This window comes from Microtus oregoni, unplaced genomic scaffold (assembly GCF_018167655.1).
Source record: "Microtus oregoni isolate MIOR12 unplaced genomic scaffold, Mior012 000109F_ref0000275, whole genome shotgun sequence".
In the NCBI taxonomy this organism is placed as follows: Eukaryota; Metazoa; Chordata; class Mammalia; order Rodentia; family Cricetidae; genus Microtus; species Microtus oregoni.
Window position 1 is genome coordinate 2,113,888 of NW_024544727.1, and position 15,283 is coordinate 2,129,170.

At 50.5% G+C, this 15,283-nt stretch overlaps 1 protein-coding gene across 2 annotated transcripts in view; it reads right to left on the bottom strand.

Annotated features, from left to right (window-relative positions):
* LOC121443525 (protein kinase C zeta type) overlaps positions 1-15,283 on the bottom strand; it is a 104,696-nt gene that overhangs the window by 53,863 nt on the left and 35,550 nt on the right. The gene's annotated exons all lie outside the window — the stretch shown is intronic.

Below are 15,283 nucleotides of genomic sequence, written 5' to 3' on the forward strand. Positions count from 1 at the left end.
AAGTCACACAGAGGCCCCACAGACGGCCTCGTTAGCAACAGGCCTTTAGTAAATTAGCTAGAACCCCACACCTTACACTACTTAGAAAATTCACTCGTATTACTTGGAGAACTCACTAAAGCCTACAAAGTACGGCATGGAAGAATATGTTAGTGGTCTTGGACTAGGGAGCATTTCCTCAGCAGGATCAAAAACAAAAAAAAAACAAAAAACCAAGCACTAAATATAAAGATTTCATTTTATGTTCATCTAAAGACATCATCAGAATAAAGGACTGAGTAGGGAAAGGCATTTGTAATACAAAATCAAAGACTCAGGGTCTGGACAGACAGCTCAGGGGTTAAAATGCATCACTGTTTGGTTCCCAGAACCCATATTGGGTAGCTCCAACAGGATCTGACATCTAGCACCAGCACCTGCACTCCCGCACACACGCGCACACACACACACACACACACACAAAGAGGAGAAAAGGGCAGGTGTGGTGGTGTGTACCTTTAATTCCAGCAGGAAGTGGAGGTCGGCAGATCTCTTTAAGTTTGAGGCCAGTGTGGTCTGTGTAGGAGCTCCAGACAAGTCAGAACTACATAATGAGACCCTATCTCAACAAATAAACAAAACCCGAAGAAGAAAAAAGACACTGTCCCACAAATATTTTTTTAAAAAAGTATCTATGAATCAACAAACATTATCACCCCAGTTTAACTAGTTTAATAAAAATTAAAGGAAGCTATAATCTCTGCACTCAGGAGTTCATGGACAACCTAAACTACATAGAAGACACTGTCTCAAAACAAAACAAAACAAAAACTATTTAAAAATGCAGGAGGTGCCTGCACTGGGCCCCAAGAAGACAGAAATTACCAAAAGAACCCAGTGTTGTAGCTTTAAGTAGAAACCCCCCCCCCCCCCCCCCCCCCCGTCCTTTGCAACAATGGCGACCTGGACTGCCTGATCTACATCAGCCTGGGAATTTTATTTGGTTCCCTCTCCCTGTCTGTCCCCGCCTTACAACAAAAGCAACTCTGAGAGGATAGTCGTCCCTTTCTTATGCTGATAGGAACACGTACTGTCTCGGGGGATGAGGTGCCCTGGGATTCTGGGGCTGCACATAGTCAACGCAAGTCTTTGGCTGGACCTGGTACCTACAGTTTTCCAGGCGGAAGCTGGAGCCCAGGAACCCAAGATTCTGTCTCAAAACAAAACAAAATAAAACTTTAAATCTATGACAATTTTGTCTTTTGATATAACCCAGCTTTGAAAATGGGCAGGCAGGGCTAGGTGTGGTAGTGCACCACCCTTAAACCTAGCACTTGGAAGGCAAAGTCAGACAATCTGGAGGCCAGCCTGGTCTACAGAGCCAGTTCCAGGATACCCAGGGCTACACAGAGAAACCCTGTCCTACCTAAAAACAAACCAACAAACAAAAAAGGGGGAGAGGAAGGAAATGTGAATAGGTGTGTTTACAGAACAGAATCCTAAACAGCCAGATACAGTACACTATGAGAGAGTAGATTGGTCGGTCTTGGGGGTGATGAGCCAGAGTTCTTGGGGCCACAGTCTGGTTTTTTGATGCAAACCAAGAGTTCCGGGAAGGATGTGGATCTGGAGAGTGCAGGTATGGTACATAAAGGTTACTCTTATCCCCAGGGCTCTAGAGATCCTCAGATTCTCTAGAAGAATGGATTTCATATGGTAAAGAGCAACCTCAAGACCAAGATAGCTTCAGGATTTGCTATACCACAGACACGGCTACCATTAGAGAGGGACGGTGACTTTGAGCCAGACCCCCAGTCCAATTACTTCAGTCATGTGACCCCATGCCTATGGGTACTTCCAGGAGTACCCTAAAACGACTTATTGGGACTGAGCTAAAATAAACCCTCTCTCCGTTATATCAGGGTGTTATACCAGCAACAGAAATGATGTTGGAATAAGCCCCAGACTCTGACAAGGAAGCCACAGCAGGAACCCCTATCCTCAGCTGGTGCACAGGAGAGAAAGCACAGACCCCCACGAGGAGATTATATGATGCTGGGAGCCGCTGACTTCGCGCACCCCAAAGAAGCCTTCAAAAAAGATCTGGACTGGGCTTAGTGTCTCCATAGCACGCTTTGTCACACAAAGACAAACAAACCAAACAACAACAAAAAGCATGTAAGGACAGCACATCCATCCGCTCGCAGGAGTGGATGCTGGCACGCTGCAGAGTCGCAACAAGCGGGGGAGGGACACAATGCCCAGGCAGAGTGGCTGACTGGGGAACGGTCAGCACAGTGTGGACTGACCACGGATGCTGTGGCATGAAGAGGAACCAGCTGAGCACACAGTAGCAACCTGGGGTGTGCCCCTGCAACCTGGGGTGTGCCCCTACAACCTGGGGTGTGCCCCTGGAGCTCAGCTACAATGAAGAGCCAACTCTGAAGCCCTCGGCAGCATGATTCTGTTTCTATGATTGTTGAAATGACCTCAGGGGAACAGGTGGGTGGCTCGCGAAAGGGGAGTGGCTGTTTAAGGGACAGGAAGAAATGGATCCTTGTGGAGTTGGGACAGTTCTCTGTGAAGACTGTTTACGGGGACTACACATGCCTTGGTACGCTGCACACATGATAATTTCAGGGTTTGATGCGGCTGTAAGCTAGTCACCTTGACCATGCATGAAGGACAAACCTCTCTTGCCCCAAAGCTGCTCTCCTCTGTTGGAAGATGGCACCCGTCCCCTTCTCTATACTCACCTGTTCACACCCTCAGCCTGCTTCTCTTCCTGAACTCTTTATGGCGACTGTCCTTGACCAGGGTATGGAAGAAAGGTATTGCAACCCTTGTCCTCCCCAAGTTCTGCATCCTTCACACAAACCTCCAGGCTGTGTCAGGCTAGTCCCACTCTGTGACCTTTCTCCTACCCTCTCCTCACCCCCACTCCTGGTCCCCATGGTTGGCCATGGGTCCCTGCCCATCTGGGTGGATGCTCCTCCCCTTTGTCAGGTCTCAGCTGTGGTCACCTCTGTGGAAGGCACAGACTCCCTTCCTGCCACCTCCAAGATGTGACTCTCACGTGGCCCTTCTAACCACCTGCCAGCTCAATGCTCTAGTTGCTCATTCTTTTCCCCTAAGACACAGATTCCTTGGGATCAGGTGACGCACCTGGCCCCTGTATATACGCAGCCTCGAGGTCAGGGTGACTTCTGGCTGACAGAGCTCAGTTTCCCCCTGTAGCCCCTGCATGGGCGCCTGCATTCACCTGGTCATTGACGACAGCCTCCCTTCAGCGACCTCCCTTACTAAGTGAGGTTTTGGAGGAAAAGCTCAGCGCCTGGTTCCACTGCTGATGCTCAGCTGACATCCTGTGAGCATCCCCACCTCCCCACCTTCAGCTGATAAGCAAGCCCTGGGCTTTTCTGCTCTGTTGGGGGGGAGGGATATCAAAAGTCCTGGGTCAGTCCTACCAAGAAGCTCCAGTTATCCCCAGAAGGTCTCTTAATGAAGCAACAAATTATTTTCCTTTTACTGTAAATGGCATCCTTGAGCCAGATGTGCAGGGTCTATCCCTGTTCTACAGGGATCGTGGATGTAGATGCAACTTGGGTGGGTGCAGGTATTCCAGAAGTGCGGAGCTCACCTTACAGCCTCCTAGGAGGTCTGCAGAGCAGTGTCCAGACTACAGTTGGTCCTGTATTTCCAAAGCCAGTCAGATCCTTAAACTTCAAATAACAAGCACACAGGACATACCCACCCCAGCTCAAATCCATCCTCCGGGATGAAGGCAGGCCCGGGTCCTGGCATACATGTCTCCCATTCCCTAGGTCCTGGTCTACTGAGATCAGAGGACAAACAAGACCCAGAACAAGTAAGTGCTACAACAATGACCACCTCTGGGAAAGAGACAAGTCGAGCAAGCGAAGGGGCTCTCAAGAACAGGCACACATACTGGATAGCTCACTAGAAGTCAAGACCCCCTGACATCCTCTTCCTACCAGAAAGGGAAGTGAAGCCTGGTGGATCCGGCGTTCTGGGCCCTGGGTCCTGCAGTCAGTGGCTGGCCCAGGAGAGACTGTAGGAACGCCACAGCACACGGTGCAAATGGCCGAGATAGGACGAATGGATGGATGCCACATCACGAGAATTAACGCAAGGACAGGCAAATCAGCAGGAATCCAGGGAGCTTCCCCTGGGGGTTTGTAGGGCGGGAAATAAGCACATGAGTGAGACCACTGGGGAATCAGAACGGTGCTCACTTGTCTCCCTCCACACGGCAGACGTGGCCAATATATGGTTTTATATTTCCTATATTGTATGTGAGAATCAAAACAGCTTTTGGAAAAATGAACCCAGAGAAGGAGCTAAACCTCCCTGAAATGCAGCCTAAGGAGGTTTGGGAAATGTGCTAAGGGAGGCAGGGAGCTGGAGAGATGGCGCAGAGGTTAAGAGCACAGGCTCTTCCGGAGGACCCGGATTCCATTCTCAGTACCCACGGGGAGTGGGGGGGCGGGGCTAAAAACTGTCACTCTGGTTCCAGAGGATGACTCCCTCTTGTGGCCTCCTCTGACATCGGAAGGACATACATGAAGACAACACACCCATACACAATAAACAACACTAGAGTACCTGGAAAAATAAGAAAGAATGCACTGGGGAGGTGGTGTGTTGTTTTGTGGGGGTGGAGTCAGGAGGACAGTGGGCTCAAGACCTGCCCGGGCCACACACTGAGACCCTACCAGCCTGGTCCACAGAATGAGTTTCAGGACAGCCAGAGATAAACAGAGAAAACCTGTCTCAAAAAACATGAGGGAGGCCGTCCACTCCACAAGCTTATGTAAGGGAGGAGCCGCTGGGTGGAGCTGTGGGTCACTCAGGTTGGCCAGGCGGGAAGGACAATAGCCAACAGGCCTGTCCCCTCCTCCATCTCTCACTGGCTCCACCCAGCCTGTGAAGTGGTCTGCCTCATGGTGCAGCCACACTTTGCGGTGGTGAGGGTAAGGAAGCCGTACTGGACTCTCGCACTGGACGGTGTGGTCAGGAAAGCAGCATTGTTGAGGACTGATGCCACCAGAGCAGACCAAAGGGGATGCCTGTTCCTCTGTCCTGTCTCCCCCAGGGCAGGTTTGCCTATTTGCTATGCTCCAAGCTCCTGAGCTAGGGACTCTCCATAAAGGTTCTCCACTTTCTGTTCAGACGTGTGAGCTACTTGCGAGCTCCTATGTTTCTGTCATCGTGGTCACTGTTCCCAGAACCTGATTTCACTTACCAGTGAGAAAGGACACGGTATTTAGATACCAAGCCAAGGCAGGCCCAGGACCTCATAGGCCAGTAAGACAAAGAAGGTAAAGAATCACTAGGTGGGGCTGCTGAGCAGAAACAGAGAACAAATCACTGCCTTAGGAACCTCAGTGCCCGGATGTGTCTCTCCATGTGGCAGATCTCCCAACTGTTTGGCAAAGTAACTTTACCACAGCCAAGAAACACTAGGCCCAGGAAAATCTGGGGGTGTTGGTGAGCACGGGGCCAGCTGGGTCCCAGGTTTATAATTTGAGCTACAGCAAGAACCTAAAGTCTGCGGACACCCCACAGTCACAGGAAGGACGAAAAGGAGCAAGCGTGAACTAGAAGGTTCCAAGCAGGTCTTTGTGTCACACCCAGTTACGGAGATGCACAGTCCTGAGCCCCGCCTTCACTCTCAGGTACCCTCAGTGAGCACCTGTTAGCCTGAAAGTGTGCTTCGAGATTTTTCTAAACGATCCCATTTAACTTGACAAACGACCTTCAACTTAATTGGAACAGAAAATAGGTCACAGTTAGGTCTCCACAAATTAACTCCTTTGGCTTTACAGAATTAACTCAGGGGAGGGGGGTGCCTCATCCTCCCATCCCTCATGTCTGTTTTGTTCCCCTTCAGCCCCTCAAGGCATCCTCCCCACCCTCCTAGCTGTCTTTCCCCCCTCCCCCGTTACTCCTATGTTTGCCTGACTTCCGCTGCCCATCACATCCGCCTCATTTCCCTCACGCATGGCTTGTTTGCCAAGCAAGGTCTTCCTGGTTACCTTAACAGACCAGAGCCCTCACGGCCTTTGGAGCGTCTGCCCCTCCACCTATGAACCCTCAGCCACCCTCTACTGCCGTGGTCAGGTCATCTGGTCTACTGAACCCTGCCTTGACGTCATTCATTGGTGCTGCCCTGCCTGTCCTGGACCCTCCGCGGTGGATAATGTTAATCGTGGCTGGAATCGTAAGCCACCGTCTGTGTGAGAGATCTCTGCTTTGTGCTTTACCTGTCTACCTCTTTTTTTTTTTAAAAAAAAAATTATTTATTTATTATGTATACTATATTATGTCTGTGTGTATGTCTGCAGGCCAGAAGAGGGCACCAGACCTCATTACAGATGGTTGTGAACCACCATGTGGTTGCTGGGAATTGAACTCAGGACCTTTGGAAGGGCAGGCAGTACTCTTAACCACTGAGCCATCTCTCCAGACTTGTCTACCTCTTAATACAGGACAGTTCAGGGGAACGTTGTTCCCATTGTGCCCCGGTGTTGCCAGCCCAGCCCTCGGAGGGCAAATTAACTATGTGGAGGGACAGAGTGAATGAATTACAGGGCTCTAAGCAGAAAAACTCAGAATGTCGCTGAGGGTAGCTGAAGAGAGTAAATAAATAAATAAATAAATAAAGCTACATTGTCACATTTATTTCTTGATTTAATGTCCCAGCAGCTCAGGATAAGATATACCACCCCACTCCCTCCAGTGACTGGGGATGAGGGAACTTCTAGGTCACACACAACTGGGTCTCCATCTAAGAAACAACCCAGCTGGTGGTGGTGGCGCACACCTTTAATCTCAGCACTCGTGGGGCAGAGGCAGGCGGATCTCTGGTCTACAGAGTGAGTTCCAGGACAACCCAGAAGCAGCAGGGTACAGACAGGTGCAAAACAAGCCCTTTCTGGTTGAGTGAGGACCTTGCTCTAGGCCCCCAGGTCGCAGCAGTACATGATCCCACCACCTCAGTGCTCAGGCCCCATCTTGCTGGCTGAGTGAACTTGATTCAGCAGCAACCTGCAGCAAATTCAGACACCTTCATCAAACTGACCGGAAGGAAGTGCCAGGGCAGGAGTAGGGGCCTGAAGCAAGTTCATCATGCCAAGCCTGGAGCCCAGGCACACTGAAAGCATGCCCGACCAGGAGCCAAGGAATGGTGGCAAGTATCTACCTACCTACCTACCTACACACACACACACACACACACACACACTGTTAAAAAGGAGGTCAGAATCTGCCGAGTACCTCTACCCCCATGCAGCAGACAGCTGCCTAGATCTGCCCCATCGGTCAGGACGCCGCTGGAGACATCAAAGTGGCATGAATACTCACTGTTCTGACCTCTGTGACTACCTATGCAGCGAAGTTCTGCATGCCTATTAGCTAGTTAACTTTTCTTTTTGATTTTTCACCCCAGCTGCTGTGATATATGTAGAAAATATATGTAGAAAAAGCAGTTTCTAGCATAGAAATCGCTGTCCAGCCCACAAGTGAGCCTGGCCCATGAACATCCAACTTCAGGGGGAGTTCAGCCTCTCAGGAACCTGTCTGGAGGCTTCCTGGGGCTACAAGGTAACTTGGTTGGGGACTGTGCTCACAGCAGGGTCAAGGTTGAACTCCCCCCCTTCAGCAGTACCCCAGGTCTTACTGGGGAGATGTGCTCACTCTGTTCTGGACCTCACATGTAACTAGCCACCACACAGCTACTATTCCAACATCACAGGTTCAGAGTTACTGTGGAGTGCCTTGGGGGGTAGATGGTCATTGTTCACAATCGCTGGGGACATGTTTTAATGAAAGACCAGCTTGGGGCTGGACACTTTTACACACTGTTGCATTGGAGCCTTAGGAAATCCAATCAATTATCTGTCTTCACCCCTGGCATCTGAGGAACCTGAGGCCCAGAGCACAGACATTGTTTGCCTAAGGTGAAAGTGAGAAGTAGGGTCAGCTGGGTGGTGGCACTATTCTTAGCTGCTTGGCAGCAGCTACTTCAAACATGAATCAGCCTCTGATGTCACCAGAACACTGAGACCTAAGGTGCTGGGTGTACCCCTCGGGCACACTGAGTCCAACACCACTAGACAGGATGAGACACTTGGTCCACTGGAGACCCACCCTGGCCTCCATGACCTGTTTGGCCCCTGCCCCCACACAATGTTTATTCAGGAACTCCAGGCTGTGTCCCAAGCCAAGCCCTGGTCTTTGCCGAAACAACCATGTAATACATACTCTGGCCAGGTCAAGGAGAAAGACCATAAGAACACAGGAGGAGGAGGAAGTTCAACTGGGTACAATGTAACACTTTGTGATGGGTAATCTTGACTGCCAACTTGACAAGATTTAGAATCACCATGGAAACAAACCTCCAGGCATTATCTGTGAGGGATTTTTCCGGATTAGGTTACATCCCACTGAGGTGGGCAGATGATGTACCCTAAATGTGGGCAGCATCATGTTATGGGCTGAAGTGGGAAGATGTACCCTAAATGTGGGAAGCATCGTCCCATGGGCTGAGGTGGGAAGATATACCCTAAATGTGGGCAGCATCATCCCGTGGGCTGAGGTGGGCAGATGTACCCTAAATGTGGGCAGCATCATGCTATGGGCTGAGGTCCTGGGCTGAGTAAAACGGAGAAAGTGAACCGCACAGCTGCCTCCTGCCTCTTCCTTCTTCCTGACTGTGGATGCAAGGTGACCGGCTGCCATGGCCGTGTTTTTGCTGCTATGTCTTCCCCCACCACGATGGAGTACACCCTCGATCCGTGAGCCAATACAAGCCCTTCCTTCCGTCGCTTTGTCAGGTGTTTGGCTACAGAGAGACAAGCAGCTAACATGAAAGTGTTGCAGTGGTGTTGGGGATCTGGGCACCAGCTTAGGGGTGCCCCAGGTCTAGGAGTGGCGCCATCAGCTGACTCATGCGTCCACAAACAAAACCACAAGACACACTTTTCCTTGCATACCCAGTAATGACAGTAAAGCAGAAATCTGACTTTCAGGAGTTTCAGGGCAAAGGCTGTGGCTTTGGGAGTCCCAGTAGGGTAGGCATGACCAGCTGTCCTGATATGCCAGGTATAGACACAAGTCAATGAAGATTTAATAATGAATCCACACCGGGGAGAGAAACACGAATGGGGTCCAGTGACTTCAAGTCCACCTTCTGGTCACGGGCATAAGTTTTAGGCTTAAGCAGGGCAGGGGCAGAAGGCACGCATAATCACGCCGTTCTGGTGAGGGCGCGGTCTGGTTGATCATTATCTCGGTTCTGGTTCTGCGTGGTGGACACGGGGAAGTTCTTACTGCTTGGGGGAGGGGAGCAATCTGGCTCACGTGAGAGGGCTGCTCCTGCTCCTGCTCCAGGTGCAGCCTGGCCATCACGGATAATTGCCCTCACCTCCTTCCTGCTGACTGCAGGTTTGGGAGGATGACCAGGGGCCTCTGGAAACCTTTTTAGAGCTAGAACAGCACCTTGCAAAAACTGACGGTAAGAGGCTCAGCTGCTCTTTGAGCCTTCAGCTTGAAGGGACACAAGATTGGCTAGGTATCCCCGACTCCTCTTGAGGTGTTCTCTGTGTGCGCAGACGGTAAAGGTAAAGACTCACCAGGCTTTGAGCACGTTGTGCTCCGGGCGGAAAACCGCGAACGCTGTGTTCCTGGCCCCTCTTTGGTGTCTAACTCTCCCAGCTCCAAAGTGGGCATTTGATTCTCAGCTACTGGGCAGTGGTCACAGCCGCTTACAATGGCATCTCAGGGAAGTGGGTGGTGGGAAGGGAGGGGAAGGGAGAGGTGTGAAGAGAGCAATATATACCTCAAATTTAGAAATAACCATGTCGATCACGGCAGTGCCTCCTCCCACGCCCAGGGCCTGGTGCTGCCCATGCGGCTGCTGTTTCCCAGGAACTCCCACCCCTCTGCCCTGGGCCCTCGTGTTGCAGCCACTTACACTGTGTGTCTGCAATCCTGACTAGAAGCAACCATTCAGGTCTATGTCTGGACTCATCTGCTCTCCCTTCCCCATCCACTCACAGCGTAGAAAGGCTGGGATCGTGTCTTTCTGTGCCCCCCTAATCTCTGTACACTATTCTCTAAGACAAGGGCAGCAGATGAGCCTGGGCATTAAGGGAAGCAGTTTCTGGGTGCCACAGAGAGCGCTGGTCACGCCCGATTACCGAGGCCAGAGGCCAGTGGGACCAGAGCTGTCAAGGGCCATGTAATGGCTAGAGTGCTTCCAGAGAAACAGAGTGGAACTCCCCCCTCACCTCTCGTCCATAATGTGCAGATGTGGGGGGGTGGCTTGCAGGGCTAGGCTGCAGGTTCTCTCCTAAGCAGCTCCTCACAGGCCCTGCCCTTCCCCCTCGCCAACATTTCCACAGCACTGCAGGGTGCCTGACCCCAGGCTTCCTGGTGTCGGGTCTGGCCCTGTGCAGCGTAGTGACTTGGGGTCCATTATGCATGTCCTAGGTATTTTTAATGGCGCTGCTGAGAATAAAATTTAGTCTCTCACCCCCAGCTGACCACCTGAGCCTGATGCATTAAGCCTCCGCCCACTCCCAGGGGTTACGACCCTGTTCACTCCAGATAATCTGAGCAAGAGGATCTAACTGCTCACACTTGATCCCTGTGTCTGCTCATGCTGAGAACAGACCTCAGGCTTCCTTTAATGCTTAAAAACAATTTTAAAAAGCTCCCCTTTCTCCCCTAACCAAAAACAGAGCAGCTAATCTTGGAAGAACACCTCTAAGCTAGAAGTTTACATCCTGAAAAAGAAACACACAAAGCTTCACATCCCCCTGGCCTCACAGCACCTCCTGAAGGGGTGAAGATTCGGAGAGAAGGACCTTCCGACACCTCTGGCCCAGGCGCAAAAGCTGTGCCATGAGCTGGAGTCTGCTGCTCCGCCCCATGGGGTATTCTGGGCTCAGGTGACCCATGTGTCTAACCCCCTCCTTACTACTACAATAGGTTTCTTCCTGCACAGACTCCCTGTGGAATGGTGGGGCTGCCTCACGCATGTGCTCCCATCGGAAGGAAGGAGCACACGGGATAACAGAACATACAGAACACGTATTACAAAGGGGGGCCTGGACCAGGAGTCCCTAGAGCAGTGGCCCCTGACCGGATTGTGCATGAGATCTGAGGAAGGGATGAAAGGCTCACATTCTTCCATCTCATTTCTACACCACGGGCGAGGAGGAAGAAGTTACCTGTGACCTGAGACACGCGTCCCGAGAGCTGTGGAATGTCCCCTGACAACACTTCTCTAACACAAACCTTGTCCTTTATCTTTTATTTTTGTTTTTTGTCTTGTTTTGTCTTTTCAAGACAGGGTTTCTCTGCGTAGCCCTGACTGTCCTAGAACTCACTCTGTAGCCCAGGCTGGCCTTGAACTGGGAGATCCATCTGCTTCTGCCTCCCAAGTGCTGGGGTTAAAGCCATGAGTCATTAGTACCCAGCCAAACCTCATTATTCCTTAGAGATGATTTTTCATACTATAAAATTATCTGTAAAGACATGTTTTATTATTTGCAATTTTTAATCAGAAAGTTAAAAATATTTCTTAAAAAAATTTAGCCAGGTACAGTGGTGTTTACTTGCAGTTGTAACACTCCAGAGGCTGAGGCAGGAGGATTTTGGGTTCAAGGGCAGCCTGAGTTACAAGGTAAGACTCTCTCAAAACAGCAAACCACCTCATACCCCCACTTACAAAATAAGTAAGTAAAAAATAAGCATCGTCAAAAGATTATAGCAGGGCACACACAGATGGCGCGCACACCTTTGATCCCAGCATTCAGGAGGCAAAGGCAGATAGATCTCTGTGAGCTCCAGGCCAGCCTGGTCTGCAGAGCTAGTTCTAGGACAGTTAGGGCTACACAGAGAAACCCTGTCTTGAAAAACAAAAAACAAAAAAGATGTGTAGAAGGCTGAAGAGAGGACTCGGGGTGATGACCTGAGTTTGAGCCCCAGAATCTACACGGTAGAAAAAGAACTGACTCCTGTGAACTGTCCTCTGATCTCCACACGCAACACGCATGCTGAGCACCCAAACGTCCACCTACCCAGAGCAAACCAATAAATATTGATTACGTAGATAAACATGAAAAAATATGTTGAAAAACCTGGAACCACTGTATGCTGTGGGTAAGGATGTCAAATAGTACAGCTACTATGGACCACAGTACAGAGCTCTCGGGAAATAAAAATAGCACCGCCATATGATGCAGCAATTCCACTCCTGGGCACGTGTGCCCGAGGACAGAGGACGGGGTCCTGAATAGCTGTGTGCACATCCCCGTCCACAGCAGCCAAGAGGTGGGAGCAACCCAGTAACTATTTACAGATGAACGCACAAAGAAAATGTGATGGCCACACACAATGCAATGCTGTTCAGCCTTGAGACGGCAGGAAATTCCGACAGAAGCCCCAACATGGATGAGCCCTGCAGACATTACCCTAAAATTAGTCAGCTACAAAAGGACGGGTCCTGTGTAAAGGCCTTATGGGAAGTATGCCAGTTGGCTCACAATGCAGAGCAGTGGTGCCAGGGCGGGGTGAGGGGAGCTGGTACTTACAGTACAGTCGGGGGTTTTCTGTAGGATGAAAAATCATAGAGACTGATTGCATAATGCTGGTTTTAACCTTTTACTTAGTTAAAATGTTCAGTTTTACATTATGTGTATTTTTTTTAAATATTTATTTATTTATTATGTACACAATATTCTGTCTGTGTGTATGCCTGCAGGCCAGAAGAGGGCACCAGACCCCATTATAGATAGTTGTGAGCCACCATGTGGTTGCTGGGAATTGAACTCAGGACCTTTGGAAGAGCAGGCAATGCTCTTAACCTCTAAGCCATCTCTCCAGCCCTCCATTATGTGTATTTTTGAGCATTTACTTTATTTATGTGTATTTTTGTGTATTTGTGCATGCACACTATGGATGTACAGGTGTCCAGGGAGGCTGGAACAGGAGGTTGGATTACCTCAGGCTGGAGTTAAAGGTAGCTGTAAGTCGACCAGTGTGAGTGTTGGACACCAAGCAAGCGCTCTTTATTCACGTGTATTTTACCACGATCAGCAGGCCAACCAACACAACAACAAGTCTCCATGACAGCACCCTTCTGGGAAGGCACACTGGCATTCTTGAAGAACGACATTTACGAAGTGGTCTCTGTCTCTGCTTAGATCCAGAGTTTAGACTGGTGTAAAGAAAGATTCGTCTGCACGTTGAACGTGTGATAGGGATGAAATATTTGCATGTAACAAGGTTTAAAAATAAATAAACCCAAAAGAACTAAATCCCACAGCCAGGACTCCTAGAGCCCTGGACTGCCGCTCTGTCTGGGCTGGATGTGGCCCCCAAGCTCTTCTGCTGACTTCAGGGCCACATTATGTCAGCTGAGTAAAGCCATGGATGCGGGCAGGAATGCTAAACGGGGCTGAAGAAGACACAGCTTCAGGTGGGCGTGTGCAATGGCAGAACGTTTGCCGAGCGCGTGCAATGCCCTGTGTTCATCCTCAGCACTGCAAAAAATAAAACCAGTATGCAAGGGTCCATGTCTAAGTATCCAGAGAAGTCTTTGGACAGCACTAGGAGGGGAGGGAGCCGGCTGAGGGGAAAGTGCTCTCATGATGGGTGGGGTAAGGGTCTAGAGCAGACTACAGAGACGCTGAGTCAAGGCCTGCCACACAGACCTCAGGGTAACAGTGTATGGTCAGCTGCATGATTGCTGATGGGTGGACAGTTTTGAAGCATCTACGACAGAAGGCCTAGGGGCAGCTGAGATGAAAGACTTCTCAGCCCATGACATGACCAGCGGGTGTCTCACCTCTCAACGGCCCTGCTAGGAGCTGAACTTGTGAAAAGACAAAGGCAGCTATCTACAAGCCGAGGAAAGATGAAGCGTCTTCCTCAAGCCCTGCCCACACCTGGGTTGTGAGGTAGGAGGCAAAACCCTCTGCTGGTGTGGCACCAAATGTGTACCCTTCTTTCCTGCAGCCTTGGTACTGTGGCCGAGCAGGTAACCATCTACAAGTCTGTGTCAAATTCTAACTTCCTGGGAGGGTGCTCAACTTTCTGGAAGGTGAGTAGACCAGGGAGATAGACCCTTTAGGGAGGGATTGTCTTATGAAAGGGGTCCTTGGGAAGCAGACCTCAGTGGACACCAATGCCCTGACCCTGGTGCCATCCTTCAGCCTGGAGAAATGTCTATCTGCAATCTCTCAGCGTCCAGCTGTGGTGTTTTATTTTGGGAGCCCACACGAAGAAGACGCCCGAAAGGCTGAACTCTGCCTTCCTCTACCCTAAGTGTTGCCTCCACTCAGACCTCACTCCAGGCTCCAGACGTCACAATCCCCACCTCCCAGGGAGCAACTGTGCCTGGGACCTTGAAGAACAGGATAAGGAGAGTAAACCCCAGAATGGACTGGGTGAGAGGCTCTATGGTAGGTACCGCTGCTCTCACGACAGAGACAGATTTGGAACAAAGTTCACCTGTGTTGCTATCTTTGACACTAGACTGCTGAGGCAGCCACCAGGCTCGGGTCTGTCTTACACTCAGACATAAGCACAGCAGCACCGTGTCCATGAACACAGGAATATTGGAAAACTGGGAGGATCTTTGAGCCCAGGCCAGCGGAGGGTCAACTCCCAGTATCACCTTGTTTGGCAGATATTGCAGGCCCAGTGAACACCAGGGCCCGTGGGTCGCAAAGCCTCCTAATCTTGACTGTGGTCACACTGCCCAGCCTCCCTCGTCCCCCAAGCGGTCATTGTAGAACTGTGTTGGGTTACAGAGTGACTCCCAGATACAGACCAATGGCCTTCTTTCTAGCAACACAATCCTGGCTTCTCTGGTCTGCACAGGATTTTAAGGCTTGAGGGCCCTTTGTGGGCTGTTTCAGGAGGAGGGTATTAGCAGCCTGGACTCTGTTCTAAGAAGTATGGACAGAAAAGACGGCAGTGGATGTGGGCTCTGCAGGCTACCTAGTTACCTTTCTATTGCCCTGACAAAACAACACCATCAAAACAACTTTTTAAAGAAAGGGTTTGAGGCACATGGTTCCAGCAGGTCAGATTCCACGGTGAACGTGGAGGGAGCAGGGCAGCAGGCGAACCAGAATGGAGCTGGAGCAGCAGTGGAGAGCTTACATTTGATCCACACGCCTGAGGCAAAGAACTGGGAACAGAGTGAGCTTTTGAAACCTCAAAGCCCCACCCCCAGTGACACAAACTCCTCCAATAAGGTCACACC